The following is a 22,790-nucleotide window of genomic DNA, read 5'->3' on the forward strand; positions in this document are numbered from 1 at the left end:
AGTCAGTGATGCAGCTGTGTAGTTTTAGATCCTGAACTTACTAATCTTATGGTGGGTATATGTGTATTACTTCAGTTGTGAAAGACACAACATTTCTCTTCTCCACCCCCACCACCATTGCATACTTTACAACAGCTTATATTCCATATATATATATATATATATATATATATATATATATATATATGAAAGAGAGAGAGAGAGAGAGAGAGAGAGAGAGAGAGAGAGAGAGAGAGAGAGAGAGAGAGAGAGAGAGAGACCGACCCAAAGGGGGGGGGGGGAGAGAACTGTGTGCCAAACCTGATATTATTTTAAGAAACACTCTGAGGATGTGCAGTTCCACATTTTAAACTCACTGAATCATAGCACCATCAAGACTACAGGAATAAAATGGAGTCTGCTTCTGCCTGATACTAAATACACTTACTTGGTAATAAGCACCATTTTGCTGTAGAAAAGGATAATATATATTAAAAGAAACAATAATAATATTTCTATTTATTACATTTGCAAGCATGCCCATGCCCAGCTGCCTGCCCCTTGAGTATAAAATGTGGTGTGTTTTTTAAGATGAAGAGGAAGGAAGGAAGGAAGGAAGGAAGGAAGGAAGGAAGGAAGGAAGGAGTGGTGAGCAGCATCAATCCTGGTGCCCATGACAGTTCAGGTGCCGACATTGGCGTCTTTGCCATTGCCGTTATCTTCTCCTTTCTGGGTTCTCATTTGGGCCCCACCACCCAGGTCTTTGGCACATTTGTGCTAATGTGCATTTCTGCAAGTGTGCATTAGCATTGATGCACATTTGTGAAAATCCCCATGGAACCCACGTGACTCATAAAAAGCTGTCCTGCAATGGAATCCACATATCGGTTTCATAGAAACCCGAACTCATTTGAAGCCATTGCCGATTTCTCCGACATCATTACTGTTGTTAGCATTGTTGACCTCTCTTCCCACTTTCCATTTTCCTTTCTCTCTCCTTGATAGAATAGGTCCATGCTGGCCTTCCTAATCCCAACCAGTAGCAACAGTAGCTACAATGACCAGCAGCCATCCATGCACCAGCGTGACCCATGTAGTGGCAACTGCTGATCACTGGCATATGTAGAGCTTGGCTTATACCAAAAGATATAATCAAAAATTAATACATTATCTTGGCAAGTTTTGATACTCTCACACAGACAGAGCAACCATAATTTGACGTGACTCGTTCCTTGCAATTCTGTTGCTGTCAACACTGGGATTTTGAAGACATTTCTTTCCACTGTGTCTCCATGGAGCATCTCAGTGCCTCTTTGTTATACCTTCTTCAAAAGTTAGCTTATATTTTATGGATGATTGATGAACCAGAGATCAAAAGAGATTTTGGTATATCAAGGAGGAAATGAGGGGGGGGGGAGTAATTTTTTTCTAAAACTGGAACACATGTAATTAATATTTCATTTTTGTTACAGGTCTATGAAAAAAATGTTAGTACGAAGGTAAGATATTGGAGAAGATGGGTTCAAAGCTAGCTTACTGTAGGTTAATTAATTCTTACACATTGTCAAGATAAGTACATGGAAGGGAATGGCTCCTTTCTAATAATAAAATAATCATAAATATGAAATATTACTTCAATTACTTCACTGTTAATTGCTTAGCACTTAGCAAACCACAGCCTAGGTAGGAGGGATTGAATAGATGGGAATTATTGAAATATATGTTTGCTTTATCTGCAAGATAGTATTACTACAAGTGTGTTGTGCACTTAGTATTGTGATGAAGTCACTCGAGTTCCCATCTATAATCCAGGAGCAGCAAGACAAAAACAGGAACTGGAAGAAAAGGGCGGTGGGGAGGGAATCTGTCCTCTGCAGATAATCAAACAGAATAAGGACCTCTGTTCTGCTCAGGTCTCTGGAGAAATAGTAGGTTTGCCTGTCTATCATCTAGCTTATCTGCTAATTACCTCCTTCACACTTAGAAGTGATCTTCACATGCATCGGCAACAGTTGAAAAAAATCACTTCATGGAGGAGAATAGCGCAAAGAGGAGAGCATCCTGTTTCTATGGGGCCTCTGAGCCAGAATGTGGTTTCTCCAGTGTTCTGGCTCATGTGGAGACCATTGCCCTCCATGAATATAGGGTGAAAGAAGTGTGTGTGTGTGTGTGTGTGTGTGTGTGTGTGTGTGTGTTGGGCTCGCCTCCTATTTTTGCTCCATTTGTGTACATGATACTTGAACAGGGCCTGGGTGTTTGTTCCTCTTCCTGTCAGTTAAAGGCCATGTAAAGAACATTCCCGTTCACTTACACATCAAGTCTGATGATCTGGAGCAAGGGGGCAGGATTTATTTTGAGATGATTTGGATGAGAAAATAATTTGCTGGCTTTGCCTTCTGGGAAATTTAAATCCTAGTAATTATTTTTAAATGTGCATATATAGATATAAATGAACCTAAACAGATTTGATGCATAATTGTGTCTTATGAGAATGGGCCTTGAATCTTTTAAGTACCTAGCCATGCTCCTGACTCTGAGCTCTGTTGTAACATGGGAGTGTGACAGACATGGGTCCTTGAAGCCACATCCCAAACCAGTGGAGGCTGGTGTATCTGTTGCCAGTGGGCCTGTGAATCCACTCTGGGTTTCAGACAGCACTCTAACAGAGCTATCCAAGGTGCTGGACCCCTTTGAGGGTAGGCCCTGCATCTTGCATCTTTAGAGTTCTGACTGGTTCTCACTGAAACCCAGAGCAGATTCACAGCCCCTCTGTCATTAGAGCCACCAGCCTCCAGTGCCCCTATCTTCCTTATAGGAATTCTCCAGTGGGCAAGGAGGAGCAACCCTTGTTTTCTCCTCTGTCACGGAACTGTCCCAGTGCCACCAGTGACAGGACCAGTACACAGTACACTACCATCCAAATTCTAAGCAAAACTAAACTGAAATGAAATTGTCACTCCTCAAGGGAGAGTCCTGGTTCAAGACGCTGCCTCTCCCCCTGCCAGGCATAACACTTTACATCTGTCTCCAATTCCTGACTTCATCTATAACCCACCCATCATGATGCCACTTGAAGCAGGTCACTTCTCCCATCCATCACTTAGCCTATTTGATGCATTGGCTGAATAATAGGCTGGAAAATTCCATGAGAACTGTTCATATGAATGCACGTCTTGCTCCAAAACACAAGGGGGGAGGGTAGTTCTTGGGGTTGGAGGAATGAAGGAACAGAATGTTCCCTCCTGCTAAAATTGTAGTAGAGGCAGCAGACGCCACTGCAGAAGACTGATAAGAAGTTGGGGGCTCACAGGATTGAGGGGGGCTCAGTGTCTCATACAGAGGTTGAGGGAAGACTTCAGAAAGAATTTGATGTGAACAATAGTAACACTGCCCCAATATTATTTAAGTAGTAGTAAGTAACATTTTTTACGAGAACTCTTGTATGTCACATTTTTCTTGGCAGTAATAAGTTCCATTATTATCTGTGTTCAAAAATGTTCTTGTATCCATTCCCCACAGATCTTGATAATAGTCTGGTATATCTGGTTATGTGCGACTTTTATGGATGACTCCATCAAAAGCCATATGCTCTTCTAGTAGAAAAAAAAATGTACCCAGGGAGAGCAAAACAATCCACAATGTAAAGAGCTTGTAGCCATTTAGTATTCATTTCCCAGTGCATAACTGGATTAGTAAGCAAACATCTCTACTGAGGATCTAAAACGTGTGGTATTTAAGACCCCTTTCAGGTATATTCAGGGATTCCTAATCCACTCCCCCTACCCCAGTAATGTCTTCAGTGACAGCCTTATTTACACCACTGATTTCAAGGACACTTAAGCATGTGTTATTTGTGCTAAATTGCACTTTGATACCAACACAATCATATTTACCTTGATCTAAATTGTTATGGGAGTGGGATTCTAATACACATTAGTAGGAAATCAATACATCCTGGAGATGTCTCAGTTGGTTCGGTGTGAAACATAGTTCCATGTACACAACAAAGATTTCCTGCAAGGAGTTGCCTGCATTTCCAACATTGAAATGAATATAGCTACCTACTCCTTACTCGGAAATAGCTTTTTGCTTACATTGGCAGTTGCATCTACTCACTGAGCTTCTGGAATCAGGTGATTTGAATTGGATGTAGGTCTTAGGAAGGAATGGGCATCAGAACGGCAGATGCGGTTCAATGTAAGTAAGTGCAAATTGGGGCAAAAGAATCCCAACTTCACTTATAAATTGATGGGATTTGAACTAGCAGTGACTGACCAAGAAAGAGGTCTTGGAGTTTTGGTGAACAGCTCAATGAAAATGTTGACCCCAGTGTGTGGCTGCTGTGAAAAAGACAAATTCCATGTTAGGCATAATACAACTGCAACATCATACTGCCCTTATGGTGCTACCACACTTGCAATATTGTGTACACTGCATTTTAAAAAGGACATTGTAGCATTGGGAAAACTGCAGAAAGGGTCAACTAAAATACTCAGAGGACTGGAGCAACGTCCCTGTGAGGAAAGGTTACAACATTTGAGACTGTTTAGCTTACTGCAAAAGTGACTTAGGGGAGGCATGATAGAGGTGTACAAATTTATGCATGGTGTGGAGAAAGTAATAGGGATAAGGCGATATTCCCTCCCCCCCCCTTTCGTAATACTTGAACCCTGGGTAATCCCATGAAGCTGATTGGTGGGAGATTGAGGAAGATAACAGGAAGAACTGCCCCACACAGCGCACAAAGTATGGAATTTGCTACCACAAGATGTAGTGATGGCCACCAACTTGGATGGTTTTACAAGGATATTGGATGAATTCAGAGAGGGCAAGGCTATCACTAGCTACTAGTCCTGATGGCTAGTAGCTAGGTGGGAACAGGCAGCTGGCTGGCCACTGTGTGAACAGACTGCTGAACTAGATGGGCCTTTGGTCTGATCCAGCAGGGGTATTTTTACATTCTTATGTTAAGCAAAGACACTGTATATAAGTCAAGCCCTATAAAAAACATATAGCAAACTTTTACTGAATATATAATTATTCATAAATAATTTCATTTAAAATACAAATGATGAAAGTACAAAAACTTTTCAATACAATAATAAAATTAAGTATTTGTTGTAAGGCAAAAACAAATTAATGAATGAGACACCATTCATTGCAATTAGCAATTACATGGTGAATGGCTTTTAAAAAGTAAACTGCAGCACGATTGATGGTAGCTAGGAACTGGAAGATTCAGGGGGAATATTCTATTGAAGAATGGTATAAAGAAGTTTGGGATATAGCTATTAATGATAAATTGACTTGTGATATTAAGTGGAGGAAAGGTATAACGAAAATAAATGAGTTTGAAGGAATTTGGAAACAGTTCCTAATATTTGTGTTTTCTAAGGGAAGTGGGAAACTACCAGCGGAAGAAAGTATGAGATTTTGGAAGCAGGAATAGATCCCGTGGTGGAGGGTGCACTTATATGTTAAGAAAGATTATATTTGTAATGATAGGATAGGTTATAGTTAATATTTACTCAATATATATGTACTCAACATTTATTCAATGTATGTAGTATGTTGTGTTGTTGTTTCTTTTTTTGTAAGATGTTTATTTTGTGTTTTAAAATTAAAAAAAATTAATAAAAAAAAAGTAAATTGCAGGCATTGGGGGCCCAATCCAGATTGAGACTGTGGCATGGGAAGGGTGGGTAAGCAGCCATTTACTCCTTTGATGCATTCTCGATCCAGCTTGGGGCCCTGCACCAACAATTTACTTTTAAAAAGCCATCTATGCAATTGCATGAATCATGTTGCATCTAGTCTGGCCTTCCATTGCTCTCATGGGTGCTGCACAAAAGAAGAGAGACATAGAGAATAGGGAGGTGTGGTCATAATATAGTCTAAATACAGGGGCCAGGAGAAGACTGATTATAGCACATGAAAGCTTGACGTGGCTTGACTGCAGTTTGATGGTGGCTCATTTCATTTTACATTGTGCTTTATGGGAAACATCACATTGACAAAGCTTTTGCAAAAATGCTGATCCTTTTGCTTTTCCACTTAATTTTTATATTTCAAGTGCTTGGTTCTGCTATTCAACCAAATTATTTTTTTCAGTGGGAGTACTCCTGCTTCATATGGAGCATTGATCTTTCCTGTATCTTATTGGTTGTCCTATTTCAAGGAGAGGCTTGAATGCATGTTGAGTCTCGCCACCCCCCCACCCCTTCCAACCTCCTGGAGAATGAAAGGTAATGTTTTTGTGTCTTATTATGTAGTTTATTTACGAGATAATTGATAGATGGTTTTAAAAATGCCACAGACCATGAAACCTGTCTTTTCATTTCTTACATTCCTATACTGTTCAACAGCTATAGCACTCTAGCCAGTTTACAAAGATTAAAATTGCAAAAATACAAATCAGTAACATAATTACAAAAAAAGGAAAGAAATATTTACAAACAAAATATATTAGAAATTTGTAACAATCAGCAATAAGAAATCCCAGGATTTCTTACAGTACATGCTTACAGCATATTACAGTATATGCTGTCAAATGCCGGGTAGAGGTCTTAACTTGGCACCAGGCAGACCTCACTGTGGAGAGTGTTTCCTAATCAGGGGGTCACCACTATGAAGGCTCTCTCCTGTGTTGCCTCCTTTGTATAGCCCCTACTTGTGTGAAAGGGGCTTCGCATGAGTATTGGGGAATGGGGCACACCTTGATCCTACCATTGGGCACCTTGCCTGACCCCAACTCTAGATATCCTTGGGTAAATGTGGTCATCTGCAAAGAAAAAGCCTATGTGCAAGTACCTGCTTACTCGCAGGCCTCCATACAATCAGGCCACTGGTACGATCAAATGTCCCAATGACAAGGGAACTGATCACATTAGCTGCTGATCACTCCCAGAGTTTTTCTTTGCAGACAGCTACACTAATCCACGGGCAGCTAGAGGTGGGGCTATTTATTTATTTATTTACTACACTTCTACACTGCCCAATAGCCAGAGCTCTCTGGGTGGTTCACAATATGTGGATGAGGAGAATTTCAGAATCACCCTTTAATTATAGTTAAGGTCGGGTGCCCAGTGTTGGAGGCAGGATTTTCATGATGCCTGCTTCACATGGGTAGCACATAAAGAGTTGTTGTTGTTGTTGTTTTGCCTTCTTTATTATGAGGCACAATGATTGCAATGATTTCCCCCCAAAAAAATAATAGATTCCAATTTAAAATCTGCCATTCAAAGTTGCTTGCCATCATTCATCATTTCTCGCTAACGATCCAACCTTCTAGAGGCCTTATTTTATAACATTTGTACATTACTCTGTATCTTAAAAAAGGTTCCCAAGTGCTGAACAATGGGGAAGAATAAAAGAATAAAAATATAAAAGAATAAAAATATTTTAAATTAAATTAAATTAAACCATCTTTAGCGGATATCAAATGCACAGCAATGTTCGCACCTGCCTGACATCAATTGGCAAGGAATTCCATCGAGAGGGAGCCAGTACATGGAAAGCTCAACTCTGAGTGGACTAAACAGACCTCAGGCCTATGTGGAATGACCAGGAATATCTAATCCAATGACCTCAGTGTGCCAGAATCACAAAACAGGAGGAAGCAAAGTGAACCACAGCAGAGATGCCTCTGGGATACAGTACACAAGTTTTTAAAGACCAGGCAAACCTTCAGCAAAGTTAAAACCAGCAAACAATATGCCAGGATCACCAAGGAATCTTAATTGGTGGGAAAATGCCCTCCTGGTAGCAATTAGGATGATTCGTTGCCTTTAGCCACTTTCATCCCCCTCCCCCAGTTAACATGCTCCAGCAATGTATTGTTCTGGCATTTTCACTGTTGTTCTAAGCTTCCTTGCCTCTTTTGTCATTACACCAACTCTGACTGTAACAAAGCCCTGACTGTAACAGAGTAGTGTAACTACTCTGTATTTCACTTTAGTGCTTTGTTCAAAAAGCAGGTTCAAAGACATGAATTCAAAAAATAAGGCAAGCCCAGGCTCCCTTTTGTATGAGGGGTCATCAGTATTAATGCTTCCAAAATGTAGCACATTTCAGGCAGCGTGCCTCATGTCTCAACCATGCGTTATACGTGGGGCTGCCTTTGAAAACGGTCCGTAAGCTTCAGCTGGTACAAAACAGGGCAGCCCGTTTACTAACAGGGACTGGCCGGCAAGATCACATTACGCCAGTCCTTTTCCAGCTTCATTGGCTGCCAGTCCAGGTCCGGGCCCGATTCAAAGTGCTGGTATTGACATTTAAAGCCCTAAACGGTTTGGGGCCAGGTTATCTGAAGGAACGCCTCCTCCCATATGTACCTGCTCGGACCTTAAGATCATCTACAGGAGCCCTTCTCCGTGAGCCCCTGCCAAAGGAAGTGAGGCAGGTGGCTACTAGAAGGAGGGCTTTCTCTGCTGTGGCACCCCGGTTGTGGAATTAGCTCCCCAGAGAGGTCCGCCTGGCGCCTACACTATACTGCTTTCGTCGCCAGCTGAAGACCTTTTTATTCTCTCAATATTTTAACACTTAATTTTTACCTGAATTTAAATCTTACTGTTCTAACTCTGTATTTTAATCTTATATCAATTTTGCTGTGTGGTTTTATCCTGGTTGTGCTTTTTATACTGTATTTTGTAATTGTGCTTTTAACCTGTTGGTTGTTTTATTGTGGTTTTAATTTTTGTGAACCACCCAGAGAGCTTCGGCTATTGGGCAGTATAAAAATGTAATAAATAAATAAATAAATAAACTATTTTTTTATTATTGTTTTGAATGCAACTATAATTTAATGAATGAATAGTTTATTTGTTTGTAGCACAAAGACCATTACAAAATACAGAATTGCTCACATATAGCAACACATTATTTGAAATATTCAAAATATTTGAGGTACAATCCTTTCTCAACCAAGGAGTCAGTCAGTGGGTCACTCTAGGGGTGCTCCATTTATCTGCAGCACCCACCCTTTGCTATCAGGATGGTGACATACATGCCAAAGTCACAAGGATAATTTCAGTGATTACATTATAACCTAAAATGCTGGCAGTCAATATCTGGCACTGTCAGATAGGTGGGATCTCTGATGATAGATTATACAAAACCATTAAGTCAAATAGTCCCCCTTACAATCTACGCAGACTTTGTTTAGAAAGTTATTTCTGATTTTTTGGGCTGCAGCTGCAAACTTTGCTACCTTAATTGTGATTACTTTACTATGGTCCACCAGCAGATCGCAGATAATGTCTCTAGTGCGCCAACCCGCTAACAATAGTTCCTTTAGAAAACACTCCCTGATTTCTTTATACAGAGGGCAACACAGAAGATAATGCGCTAGGTCTTTGATCTCCCCAGAGCCACAAAAACAGATCCGCTGGGCATAGGGGACTTTTTTATACTTCCCCTCCAAGAAAGCAGAGGGCATTGTCTGAAAACAAAGGGCAGTAAAGGCCTTTCTTAGGGCAGGAAACGATAGGTCAAGCAAATATTTTGAAAAGTACTGTTCTTTCTTAATAAGACTAAACCATGGAGAGAAGGCCTGTAATTGACTAGCTATTGTGTTTCCTTGGGCATCAGCCTCATAGATTCTATCTCCAATACTCCTTTTGTTATTAGCTGGCAGTTCCTGCACCTCCTTGGCATAGAGCTGGGACAAAGTTAACCAGTTATGTGCCCATCCGCCCTTTTTCAACTGTTCATTGAAACATTGTTTAGCTAAGTTATTTTCATCTAGATTCATTAGATTCATAATTAAAGGGTGATTCTGAAATTCTCCTCATCCATATATGAAGATTTTGGAGTCCTGAATTGCACAATCTTGTTTCTGATGTCCAATCAATGAATTAGGGAATGGGGTGAATTGGGAATTCATCTGAAGGGCATCTCATTGACTGAAAATGTCACCCTAAGCATCATTTCCTGTTGGAAATTATGGGCACATTTAGTCCAGCCCCATTATCCCTCCCATGGGGAAAAAGTGCAGACTATTTATTTCCCACTAGGTAAAAGTAGTGATGAATTCAATATTTACTTTGACAGTAATTAATTCATCCACTCAGCCTAGAATTCTCTAATATGAACCCTGGTTCCATGTATATGCGGTTTTGTGCACGCACAATATTAACATGAACCTTGGGAGCTGTAGTTTGGAATCACATAGTGCAGCATGAGTCATGCATCATCATGTTATGTCCCCTTTCTGATTGGTTGTTTTCACATTCCCTGTTATGTGACGTTTACTCACCAATGCTATTTAGCACTATGACAATGGAAACACCTAAGGAGACTGCTTCAATTAAGTCTTTTGCGGGAACAACTAAAAATTAGGGAGGGGAAACTGTGTACTACTTCATGGTACATTATCAAATCAATTCCAAATTGAATAGTGAATTCAGAGTACATTGAACCAGGCTTGCTAAAAACCATTATGAACAGACAAGTTTTGACCAACTTAGTTTGAAATTCAGCAGCATCACGACATAAGAGACCAGATAGTCTTGACCAATCATTGCTGGAAACCTTTTTTACCTGCTACCTAGCCACATTTTCCCCCAAACTGAGGGAAAGGGGCAGTGGAGGCTAGTGGCTCTCATTTTAGTGGGTCTGTGAATCCATTCTGGGTTTTAATCAGAAACAGCCAGAACTCTAAAAAAAAAAAAAGACCATCCAAGGACCTATTTTGGGGAAATAGCACCTTTGGTAGCTCCTTTAGAGCTCTAGCTGGTTCTGATTAAAACTCAGAATGGATTTATAGCTCCACCAAAATCAGAGCAACCCATCTTCACTGGAGAACAGGCAGCAGAGAGAGGAGGGCAAGTTGGAAGATAGGAAGCTGCCAAATAGATCTGACTATAGCCCAGTATTGTCTACTGGTTGGCTGCAGCTCCCCAGGGTCTCCAGCAGAGGTCTTTCACATAACCTGCTACCTGGTCCTCTTGACTGGAAATGCCAAGGATTGAAGCATGCAAAGGATATGCTTTGGTTTTGAGCAGAACTGAGGTGTATGTGGAGGTGGCTGGGGAGAAAGCCTGTTCACAGTGAGATGCGGTCACTTTGATTCTTCTCACACTAATTCAGGCAGGGGTGGTTGCCTATTCAAGCATCCCTGCCTCATATGGTTACCCCATCCCTTCCTACCTCCAGCTGTGAAAAGAACTGCTGCTTTGAAAACGGGATGATTGAAAGGCCTTGGCATCTGCACACAGTTCTTGTGCTCTCATCGCAGAACCCAAATCTTTTCTGTTGTAACATTTCCACATGGGCATAAACTCTGGCCGGATGTGGTACAAAAGCATTTAGACATTTCTTCCAGTTAACCTTTGTGAGAATAGTCTCACATCCATTGCACTCACACTGAGTCAGCTCCTAATTGTGTACATACATAAAGGAAACTTGAGTGCAGTATAAATAAATCTGAAAATAAACAGCAAGCCAAGTTGATGAAAGCATGACTAATCTGTGGCACTGGAAAGGACTGGATTGAATCCCGTCTTCTCTCCCCTCTCTCTCCACATACTTTTTTAAAAAATATAGTTTAACTTCAAATACATCCTGTTTGCAATTTATATCATTCTACAGTTCTCTCATCATACTCTTCCTATATCATTGTTAATCTTTTTTTTAAAAAAAATATGGTCTGAAAATCCAAGTAAAAGCTTACTTGGGAGTTGGCTCAGTTCCACTTTATTATATTTATTTATTTATTTAGAGTATTTTTATCCCGCACCTCAGCCAAAAGGCTCTCGTAGTGGCTTACAATGTATCAATAAAGAAGACAGTCCCTACCCTCAGGCTTACATTCTAAAAAAAGACATGACACACAAGGAAAAGTGTATGGGGAGGGAAGAGGGAGAATACTTTCAATATTCCGTCCCATGGATTAGGCTTTCACATCTTCTATATTTCATTCCTGATTCAATCATGCATACTTTACTACTAGTCCTATGGTGCACATGCATAGATATGCACATGCACAAATGCTCTCATGTACTACCGCATAGGCAACTAGAGACCAAAGTCCGCCATACTTTCTAAACAAATTGACAGCACAGGCCTAATGCTCTCCCCTAATGACAAACAGCATTCAGTTGGCAGCCCCTGGAGATCTCCAGGGAACATGGTTAAATATGTTTTGTCCAAAACTTTAAATTCCACAAGGAAACGCAAATTATAAAATGTGTAAACTCCAACTCTACATCCCAACGATTGTGCATTAAGAGGAAGCAACTATTTGGTGCCAGGATGTGCACTGTAAATTGGCTTGATGTGATCTAGACATAGTTTCTGAAACTGTAAATCATGCCCATTAAGATGTTGCTTGAATTTTTAAAAAAACTCAGTCTGGTGGAGGCGGTGTTATGGTTAGTATGTGTTTGTGTTAAATGTTAAAGGTCTATTTTTTTAAAAAAGTGAACTTATACAGCACTAACGGCAGCTATAAGATCATCTAAACACTCTCCATGGTGCTGATCAACCTAGGCAGCAGGGGCAGAGTCAACTTCTGAGATGAAACTAGGGAAAGCACGTTTCATTAGGATTTTTCGTTCCTTACAGATGCTAGTTTTGAACTCAGACTTCTTAGAAGTTATAGCCATGCATATGTATGTTCAGATTCAAAGCGTTATTTTATTGGGAGAACAAAACTGCTTAGATTCAAAAGGTTCATCACTTGAGAAATATTGAGAGCAACCTGGAGGACAGCTAAAGAGCCATGCAACAACAACAAAACATTTAGCCTCATCTAGCAAATCCATCTTTGAAGATAACATTTTCACAAATATTCATAACTTAAAAAAACAAACACATACACCACATATCCTGTCATAAAAGAAAACATTTGAAAGGGCAAAGTGGATTTGTAAGAGGGGGAAGTGAAATGAATTAGCTTAGAAGAGAAGACAATGAAATGTACTCTAGGTATGAACAGAATGGAGTAAATTGCTGGCAGGCTTCCAAAACTGAAAAATATTAGCAATCTTCCTATTTTCAGAAAACACTGCTAATCAGGTCTTCTTTGATGACTAAACACAACTCCATTCATTTGAAGGAGGCTCACACAGCGCACACAGTGCAAAGCCCTTCCACAAAGCCCCAATGAAATGAAAGGAGACTGTGCAGCAGTAGTGTTCCACAGATTGCACCAACTGGTGTGCAAAATTGTCCTATAGAATAGGTGTGGTTTAAGACTCTTTTCCAGGCATTGAGTAATACTACAGAAACCTCTTAGTGGAAGCATTTGCACTATGTTTGAGGCAGCAAAATGGAGGATTTCCTATATCCATCTATGGAATGAGTGCAGGCAGGGCAGGCTGCAGGCAGTAGAAATGTAATAGCATATAGCTGCAATCCTGTTTGCTCTCAGAGTGATGTGCACTATACAGGACACACGTAGCTCTAGAAAAAACAACAACAACAATAATAATAATAATAATATATTTCTTACCTGCCTCTCAACTTGGATCGAGGCAGGAAACAACAGTAATATAAAACACATTAAAAACTGATTAAAAACATAGCATACGTGATTAAAACATCCTTAAAACATCCTAAAAACATTATAAAATTTCACTGGATAGGCCTGCTGGAATAGATCAGTCCTTATTGCTTTTTTAAATGCTAAAATGATGAACAAAGTTGATGAACAAAACAAGAAAAGGACTAGATGAGCAATCGCTCTGCATGAAAAGAGGCTGCTGGAGTGGGGGAATTGTCTCCACCTTGCACAAAATGTAGTAACTACTAGGACTGTGCATGGACACCCCCCCCCCGATCCACTTCATGTCCTGATCCACAACTTTCGGGTCGGGCCAATCCTCTTTGGGTTGATCCGACCCTCTCCCGCTCGGCTCCATGGAGCGAGATCCAGAGGGGCGGATCGAGATCCCCCCTTCCCTACTTACTTGCCTCTGTGGTGGATGGCAGAGGCAGGTAAGTGGGAAAGGGGGGCAAAATGGGGCCCAAATAAGCCCCCTCCCCTTGCCCCCTTACCTGGCTCCACTGCTGGCGCCGCATGGACCGGCGGTGGAACCAGGTAAACCCACCCACTTACCTGCCTCAGGCGTGGTCTGGCGGCAGCTTCAACTGAGGCCTGGCCCTCAGTTGAAGCTGCCGCCAGACCACGATGGAGGCAGGTAAGCCCCCCTCCCTCCTTACCTGGCTCCACCACCATCGCCGCATGGACTGCAGCGCCAGCACCAGGTGAGCCCTCCCACTTCCCTGCATTCAGAGCTCCAGATGGAGGTGAATGGCTTCGCCTCAATCCGCAGCTCCCCCAACCCAATTTGGATCCGCCTTTGGCAGAGGCGGATCAAGTCACTCCGCTCTGGATTCATGATCCGAATCAGAGTGGAGCACAGCCCTAGTAACTACTGCACACACAGTCCTCATGGGAAAACTAGCATAGAAATTTGGGGCAGAATCCAATTCTCTTCCATCCTACCAATTCCATTACAGAGCTGCCCCCATCACTTGTGCAATGGCAATTTAGCTGATCTGGGGCAAGCCAAAATGAATGGAAATCCTCGCTTCTGGAAGGAGGCATACTGGCAGAACTCACATAAGCATTTTCACTCATTTTGGTTTGCCAGTATATTTTAGCTTAAAATACCAGCATGTTTTAAAGGAAAGTTCTTACAGCCAATAATTAAGCCTTAGTGGAGGCATTTCTACCCTTTACTATGAGAGGAGGGGAGAAGCTACACAAAAGCCAAGAAATCACCAAATGATCAGTGGTTGGGAGAAAGGGGGAGCGGCTCCTGCTTTAAGGAATACTGCTGTGTTACCTACCAATCAGTTGGTATCATTTCATTGAAGCTATGCACAACGACTTCAGCTCATGAGTTTGATGAATATAGAGGTAGTGAAGTCTTGTTAATAGCTAGTTTCTGGCTTTTTCCAGAAATGTATCATGCAAGATGATGCATAGATTCAATTAAGTCTTATAACATACCACACACACCCTCCAAATCCCTCCTATATTGTATTGTTTCCCCAAGCAGGGAAATACTTGGATCCATGTTTGGTGATCAATGAAGATACAGTTGTGGGCTGTTTTGCATGGGGAGAGGGGATTCTGCAATGTATGTCTTAATTAAAATTTTCTGCATGTCACAGAATTTAAAAAAGAATGACAAACAAAAGGAGAGATCAGTGAATGCAAATAAAACTTCCATGGTTGTGATGGCCAAACCTGATACTGTGCCGTAGAGAAATCATCAGGTTTGGCCACCTTTCTTGACAACTTTGATTAATGAATATGGAGACACAGTTGTTAAGTGAAAACTGGTTCCATTTTATCTGGAAATGGAGAGGAAACAAAGTGAAAGATAGAGGAGTTGTGACTGATAGAAACAAGCACAATAAGCCATCCAAAAGCATTTGAACAATGTTTCCTCTCTCTCTCTCTCTCTCTCTCTCTCTCTCTCTCTCTCTCTCTCTGTGTGTGTGTGTGTGTGTTGTTTTGAAGAGTACTGAAAATTCTCCCCCAACTAGCAGAGATGACGTGAAATGGAAATGTGACTATGACAGGTTCAGTACCAGAGGTTGAGCTCAGAATGTGGGGGTGAATACTTCCTCTAATTCTAGTGATACTTACTTTTTTTACTAAGAAGGAACAGGAGAATCTGTTCCATTTGATTCCACTTGGTTTCTCATTCTTCCAACCATAAATTAATTTCATCCCAATTCCACATCTGGGTATAGATTATTATGTATTTAAATCTACATGAGAATTCATGTGTATTTTCATGTGCACTTTTGCCAAAGTGCACATTTTTTGTACACAGCTTTTGCTAATGTATGCATTTTTGCAAACCATTTCCCTCCTATTATAATGGGTTTCTGTGCATAATTTTTTACAATTCTGTGCATTTTTGTGAAATAAAGCCTGGCATTATGAAAGTGAGCATGCAAAAGGAGGCAGGAGTGAACCCACAACTTTCACTTTGCTAGTGCATGGCAGAAAGCCAGCAGTGTCGAAAGCTGGCAAAGTAAGCTAGTGCTTCATCCAGTTCAGTCGGTGTCTGTGACTTCATCAGCTACTTCCAGAGGAATAAGATGTAACTCAGCACCCTCTAAGGGTTAAACATGAGATCAGTAATAGTTCTTCTTTCTCAGAGTAACTCCTTCCTCTTCGATATTGCTCGTTCTGGGAAAGCTTATATACAAGCCTGGGAACTACTCCCTGTGTGTGCAAAAGTGTCCAGTGGCTTGTACCACTCATCAGCTGTGAATGTTGCTACAGCAAGCTGGAACAAAGGAAGCTGCCTTATACTGAGTCAGACCATTGGTCTATCTAGGCCAGTATTGTTGACACTGACTGGCAGCTCTCTGGGATTTCAGTCAAGAGTTTTTCCTGCTCTACCTGGAGATGCCAGGGATCTAACCTGGGATCTTCTGCATAGAAAGCATATGCGCTACCACTGAACCACAGTCCTTCCCTGCTGGCTGCCAGTGAGCCCACAGCCCTCTCCGTAGCACTGCTACCATCACCCACCCCCATTTAGAGGGGGGAAGTGAAATAATATGAGTTCATAATTGAACTGACTCATGCAGGAACTCCGCCCATCTGTAAGATTTATTTATTCCAGTACAGATATTTCCAAAATATAAATGAGAAATTATATCCCATCTCTATCACAGTGCCAACGCCAATCCATTCTGTACAAGGGTAGACGAATACACATGGTAATACAAATCTGTAGAATCAGAGCCAAGATTAACTTTCCAGTAAATTCTATGGAATTCACTCCTCTGCATCTACTGAACACTTGTCATCCTGTAGTGCTTATTCATCACATTTTTTGGCTTACAGCAGCTACTGAATTGCCTTCGAATGATGAATCCTGTTTCAAAGTGAAATGATAGCCACATCTATTACATCCATGTGACAGCTGTTCCACATGGGAAGCTGTTCACTGACAGCGGACAGTAATGCATTGCAAAAGCATGGCGATACCTTGTAAGAGCCACTGCACATGAACACCTTGTTGTGCAGATAGCATGATGAAATCTTCACATTGCCCTTGTACAAGTGAAGGTAGGTTGCTTGGCATAGAAAGACTCAACTAGCATGAGAATGAAGTTTCACAGGAAGGTTCAGTCATGAAAATATGACATCCATTGTTACCTTTGCTTGTCCCATTCGCTCCCCCCTTCCTGTTGCTTTGTTGCTCTTCATCATCAAAATGTAGATTGTGTGCTTCTTCTTTTTTATCTGCATAATAATAACAATAATGAACCTTTTATTCATCTGCATAACAACAACAACAACAATATATTATTAGCAATAATAACAAAAATTGGATGGGGAATCAAAATTGACATAACCAATATACTTGAACCAACTTTGGCATATATTCAGTAGAATGTTACCAAGCATCACTATTTCATTTTCATCTTGGCAGCGCATTCTACACTGCACATTTCAAGTACCACGGCACAGGCGCCCAAATGTCATTTTTCACTGACAACTTCTGTCTTCTCATGTTCAGCTTAGTTTGCAATTTTGCAAATTTCCCCTCGTTTCTGCCGTTTTTGCTTTCGGAGGCTTCATTACTGTCTCCCTTTTACAAAAGATGGACGGGAGACCCACTAACCTGTCTCCTGATTACTGGAACTCTTGCAACAACTGGAGAAGGAATTGCTATAAATATCCATAGAATTGTAGGTGTAAATAGGAAGAATGTCTGGGCCAAAACATTTCACAGAATCTAGTTCCTCTTAAGACACATCCCACACGGATTATCCCATGTCATCCTAAGGTTAGTGGGCTAGTGTTAGTGGGCTAGTTAGTGGGTTAGTGTAGTCCAGGAGATGCTTATTAGACACATTTAGTAAACCATTCCACTTATTACAAGGATAGGTGAAAATCCTCCAACAATTGATTTGGGATGAAATATAGCAATCGAGAAGGGCTTAATTAAAAAGAAAAAAACCTGTGGTCATTCCTGCAGGTGAAGATCAAGAATGGAACTAATTAAAGATCAAAATTGGGGACAACAAATTTCACAAAGCTCAAAATGTGGCAGAGAAAACTTCCACATATGGCCAATGAGGATGATTTTTGAGTTATAGTTTTCAGATAAAAGTAGTTATGTATGAAAATACTTCAACATCAAGATTATCTCCTTCTCCCAATATTATAGCCACTATCAGACATCCTTTCACATATTTCCAGTGGCCTTAGTGTGATGGCCATATGTAAAACTTGGCCCACTCAGAAGCATAAAAGGTACCCTCATAATGCCAAGCCACATAGTGGGTTGAATCATGTGTGGCCCCTGCTTCCACTCAAAAATATATCTGATCAGAAACTTAATCCTGGTGGAAATCATTTCCTTATATCTAACATTATGACACACAGAGACATCAAAACAAGACTTTTTCCATCTGAATTGAAATGTATTTTGTTCTGCTAGCCACTGCTAAATATGTACATATGGGGTTAGATCCAGACTTGGAGCAGACCCATTGAAACCAATGGAATTTAAGTTAACCTACCTTAACTCCTATTTATTTCAATAGGTCTACTCTAAGTCTGGATCCAACTCAAGCTCCCATAGCCTCTCACCCTAATTAAGTTACTAAAGACATTTTTAAGCATTTGAGCAAATTATTTCACAGATAGAAGCTAAAAATACAATGAATATGTCCTGTGCAGCAAAATTAATCTTCAGACTCATCTCCATATTCATACAGTGTCCCTTTTTTGTTTAAACCCTTCTGCAACCATTCAGCTGATGACAAAAAGCATAGCCGTAAAAACTAAATGACCTGAATCTGCCAGGATAAATTGGAAATGTCACAATAACAACTAGTCTGATCTCTCTTCTTTTCGTTTTAGTCAGGGAAGAGATGGAAGTTAGTGCTTTTTAGAACAGAAACTAATTAATATGTGAAGTCTCCTGGTGGAGATCATTTATCCAAAATGCTTTATTTTTTAATGATGAAGAAGGTTGACCCTTTAAAGTCAAAAACAGCTCATTAACTGTTTAAAAGAATCCCTGGAACATGCTTGACTATATCCCAATTCAGGCATTCAGGGTTAAAAACAATGTGTGAAGAAAAGGGGTTCTCCAGCCCTGCTCCTCTCCCTTATTACATTTGTTGCCCAATACTCATGGTGGGCAGCAGCCTGAACAGGAGAGCCTCTTTATCCATGGAGACTCTCCACATGACCCAGAATGCAGGAAAAATCAATGTCCTGGCTCATGTAGAGAGCCCCCACGGAAACAAGAGGCTCTCCTCTTTAGACTATCATCCTGCATGAGCTGAGGACAACAAATGTGGTGAAGGAGAGGGGTAGGGCTAAAAACAATTTCTCACACAATGATATTAACCCTTTTCTGGATGCCTGAATGCCCAGTGCCTACTCTGGGTATGGTCACACAATGAGCCAGTCCTTTTGCCCCCATTTGCAGGGCCCCTCCAAAAATCACTGAAAGGGTTATTGTGTGAAAGGGTGACTCACAACAGCTAAATTGAAAGGCATCTGAACTTTCCAGCTCAGACCTAATTAAAAGTAATGAATTGAAGGATGTGCCTACTCTGCAAAATTAGACCAAAATGTCTAACAGCACATTGTGTGCACATCCAGAAGGTCTATTCATGCATTTTGTGGTACCAAACTGATGTGGTAAGAATATGGAATGCATGTCATTATTTATTTATTTATTTATTTAAAATATTTATATCCCGCCCTATATCACTAAGATCTCAGGGCGGCTTACAGATAAAAACATACAGTATAAAACAATAAATATACACAGTTAAAAACAAATTAAACCATGATCCAAGTTAAAACAATATATAATTTAAAAGCAATAGATACAGTTAAAACAGTTAAAATAATGTGCCGGTGAGTTTAACCATCAAAGGCTTTGTTTAAAAGCCATGTTTTCAATGTTGGCGCCAATCGGGCCTCCAAGGGGAGGGCATTCCACAGTCGGGGTGCCACCACAGAGAAAGCCCTCTCCCTTGTCCCATCATAACGTGTATGTTGGTTAAGTTTGGAACCTGGAGAAGATATTATAGAATTGCTTCATGCACTCAGTTCAGAATTCATGCCACATTTAACAAGGAAATCACCCAACATATTTTTTTTATATCTTTGAGTAGTGTAATAAGTATGGATTCAGTTGTGAACAAGTAGCATGATGAAACAACCCTCCACCTATTTGCAGTGTAACATACTCTGTGTTGATCCAATCAAATCATTGATTTAGAAACCTAAATTGTGTTGCCATGTACCACAGCAAAATACATATGTGCTGCATGTGCTGAGTTGGACTTCTGTTGGACCCTTGGATGGGTCAATTTGGTTGCCCTTTCCCCAAAGCCACATCGGAGAGCAATAAAACCATATTATGAACTGTGGTAAAGGGACAACTTCAGTTCACAAATCAGTAGGGCTGTGGACTGCTTCAGGCCAGATCCCTGCATCCAAGCTGAGGCAGGCCAATTCGGCCTGCCTCAGCCCACGTCCAAGGTGGTGCCAGGTTGGCCCATGGCACCCCCAGGACAAAGCAGATTGGCACTGAAGCCTTGAGGCACCTTGGGCTGATTCATGGCAGTGCTGGGCCACCACACACACATACCCTGTCTGCCCATCCAGGAAAGCCAGTGCAAGGCTGGCTGTGAGTCCAAGTGAGTCCATTGGATTCACTGGACTCACTTCCCTCTCACTCCCTTCCCTCCTTGACCTCTCCAGTCACTGCCTGCCACTGCTGAGAATTACCAGTAAATCATGTCCTCCTCAGAGAGCCAAGCTGTGATTTAAAGTTATCATGGCAGGTCTCTGATTTTACTATATCTATGGCCACAAACTATGAGATGACCCGTGATCAATGGTGTACTGTGCTCACAGGCTCAAAGCAGGGATGGTGATATCATCGGCCACCTCTCACAGGCTTCCCTGTTCCTTTTGAGCTTAGCTGCAGTCCTCAAAGTAGCTGGAGGGAAATGGATTTTCCCAGCAACAATATGTTGTTGTGACCTGTCCTTGGTGTAATGCAAAGTATTTCCAGGAGGCTTGGCCTTGAATGGGTAATTAAGACCCATTTACTTTACAAAACGCATATGTAATACATAGAGAAAGAGAGCTGAATCAACACACTGCTGGCATTTTGGGACATTATTTGGGGACACGGCTATGGGGTCTGTCATGTTGGACACCTGCACTTCAGAATTTACTGCTACACCCCTACCACTGTTAACAGGACAAGAGCCTTGTGCCACGGTGAGCATATATACAAAAGTGAACAGCCTGATTCCTGCTCAGGATCCTTCAAAGTACTGAAGCAAAAGCCACATGATTCATGAGCAGGTTGTTGGGGAAATCTGCAATGGATTCAAGAGAGTTTGGATTTCTATGAATCCAACTTGTAGATTCAGCAGTGGACTGACTTTTTCCAAGTCGTGTGGATTCTGCAAACTTTTTTATTTATTGGAGACGGTATGCAAATTCATACTTGCACTAATGTGCACTAGCTCAAGTGTGCATTCATGCAAGTGCACATTAGGACAAGTGGAACAAAATTATTGTACATCCCTAAAAAAAAAAAATCCAGTTCCATCAATGAGCGGACACTGGAATGAATGATGCCTGACAATCCATGAAACATAGACAGAATGGATTTCACAAAATCCATACTCATGAGCTGCAGTACCTCTGCCCCTGGCACACGATGCATTTGTTGCTTCAGGCTAGCCCAAATCCCCATATAGATATGCTCTAGAAATTTGTTATATATGCCAGCTATGCCAGTAAATATAAATAGCAGGGAGATGGGCAATAGTATTAGATTGTCCCTTAGGGTAAGCAGTCAGTCAAATCCTGCTTAAATTATTCTTTGCCTTCTCTAAAAAATGTAAAACTCCAGGAGCAAAAAAAGAAAAAGAAAAAGCTGTCTGTCTACTCAGAGTGGCATAAAATGCCCCCTTTTTTCATTGCTAAATACATTTGCATCCTAATGTGCACTAACCCTGCCTTTTGCTGCTCTTGTTTTTTCCCCTCTGACTTCTAGTTCCAATTGAAAATGTTGTGAATGTGCAGGAAATGCCCACTAGGAACTGAGACCTTTTGAAATGGCTAACTTATCACTTTTCTGCCAGGCTTTGGGGCTTCATTAGTAAGCCAATGTCCTCCACGCTTTAGGGGGGGAAACAATACCGGCAAGGCTGAATGATGAAACAGACATAGAGGATTTAATTCACACTTTTAATGTTTTGCAGTATCCTGTTGAGACAGAACTGAATGCATCTCAGATACAGAAAAAGCTCTTTTGTGGAGGGCAGGGAGTAGTATAGATGGCGATTTAACACAGGGCTTCTATACACAGGCTTTTAAAATACATATATCCTTAAACTACGAAGTTGTTGTTATTTCCTGACTAGCTGGTAATCTGTAAATTACACCTGATGAAATTACATCTCCACTGAGCCACTACACACCACCATGTCTGTTTCCCTCACACTCACCCATCCCTTTAGTGCTGTGTCCCTCACCCCCTCCCTACCTTATTATTGCAACTACTAGGCCTGAGAGGATCCACAGAAGGGGGCGGAGAGACAGCCTTTCCGGCTGACCATCCTTGGATATAAAGCCATCAGGGGGAAAGGTCCTGTCTTTCCTCCCCACTCACTCACTAGGGTTCCATCAGAAGATATTGAATGTGGTCACATTAGAGTCCTGAGTAGATCCTGAATTTTCCTTTCAATTCGTACAACTCTCCTCTTTCTATATTTATCTGTCTGGTCTTCTATTAAAATATTGGTAATGATGTGATTGGGATTAATTTCTA

This window comes from Elgaria multicarinata, chromosome 10 (assembly GCF_023053635.1).
Source record: "Elgaria multicarinata webbii isolate HBS135686 ecotype San Diego chromosome 10, rElgMul1.1.pri, whole genome shotgun sequence".
NCBI classification, from domain to species: Eukaryota; Metazoa; Chordata; class Lepidosauria; order Squamata; family Anguidae; genus Elgaria; species Elgaria multicarinata.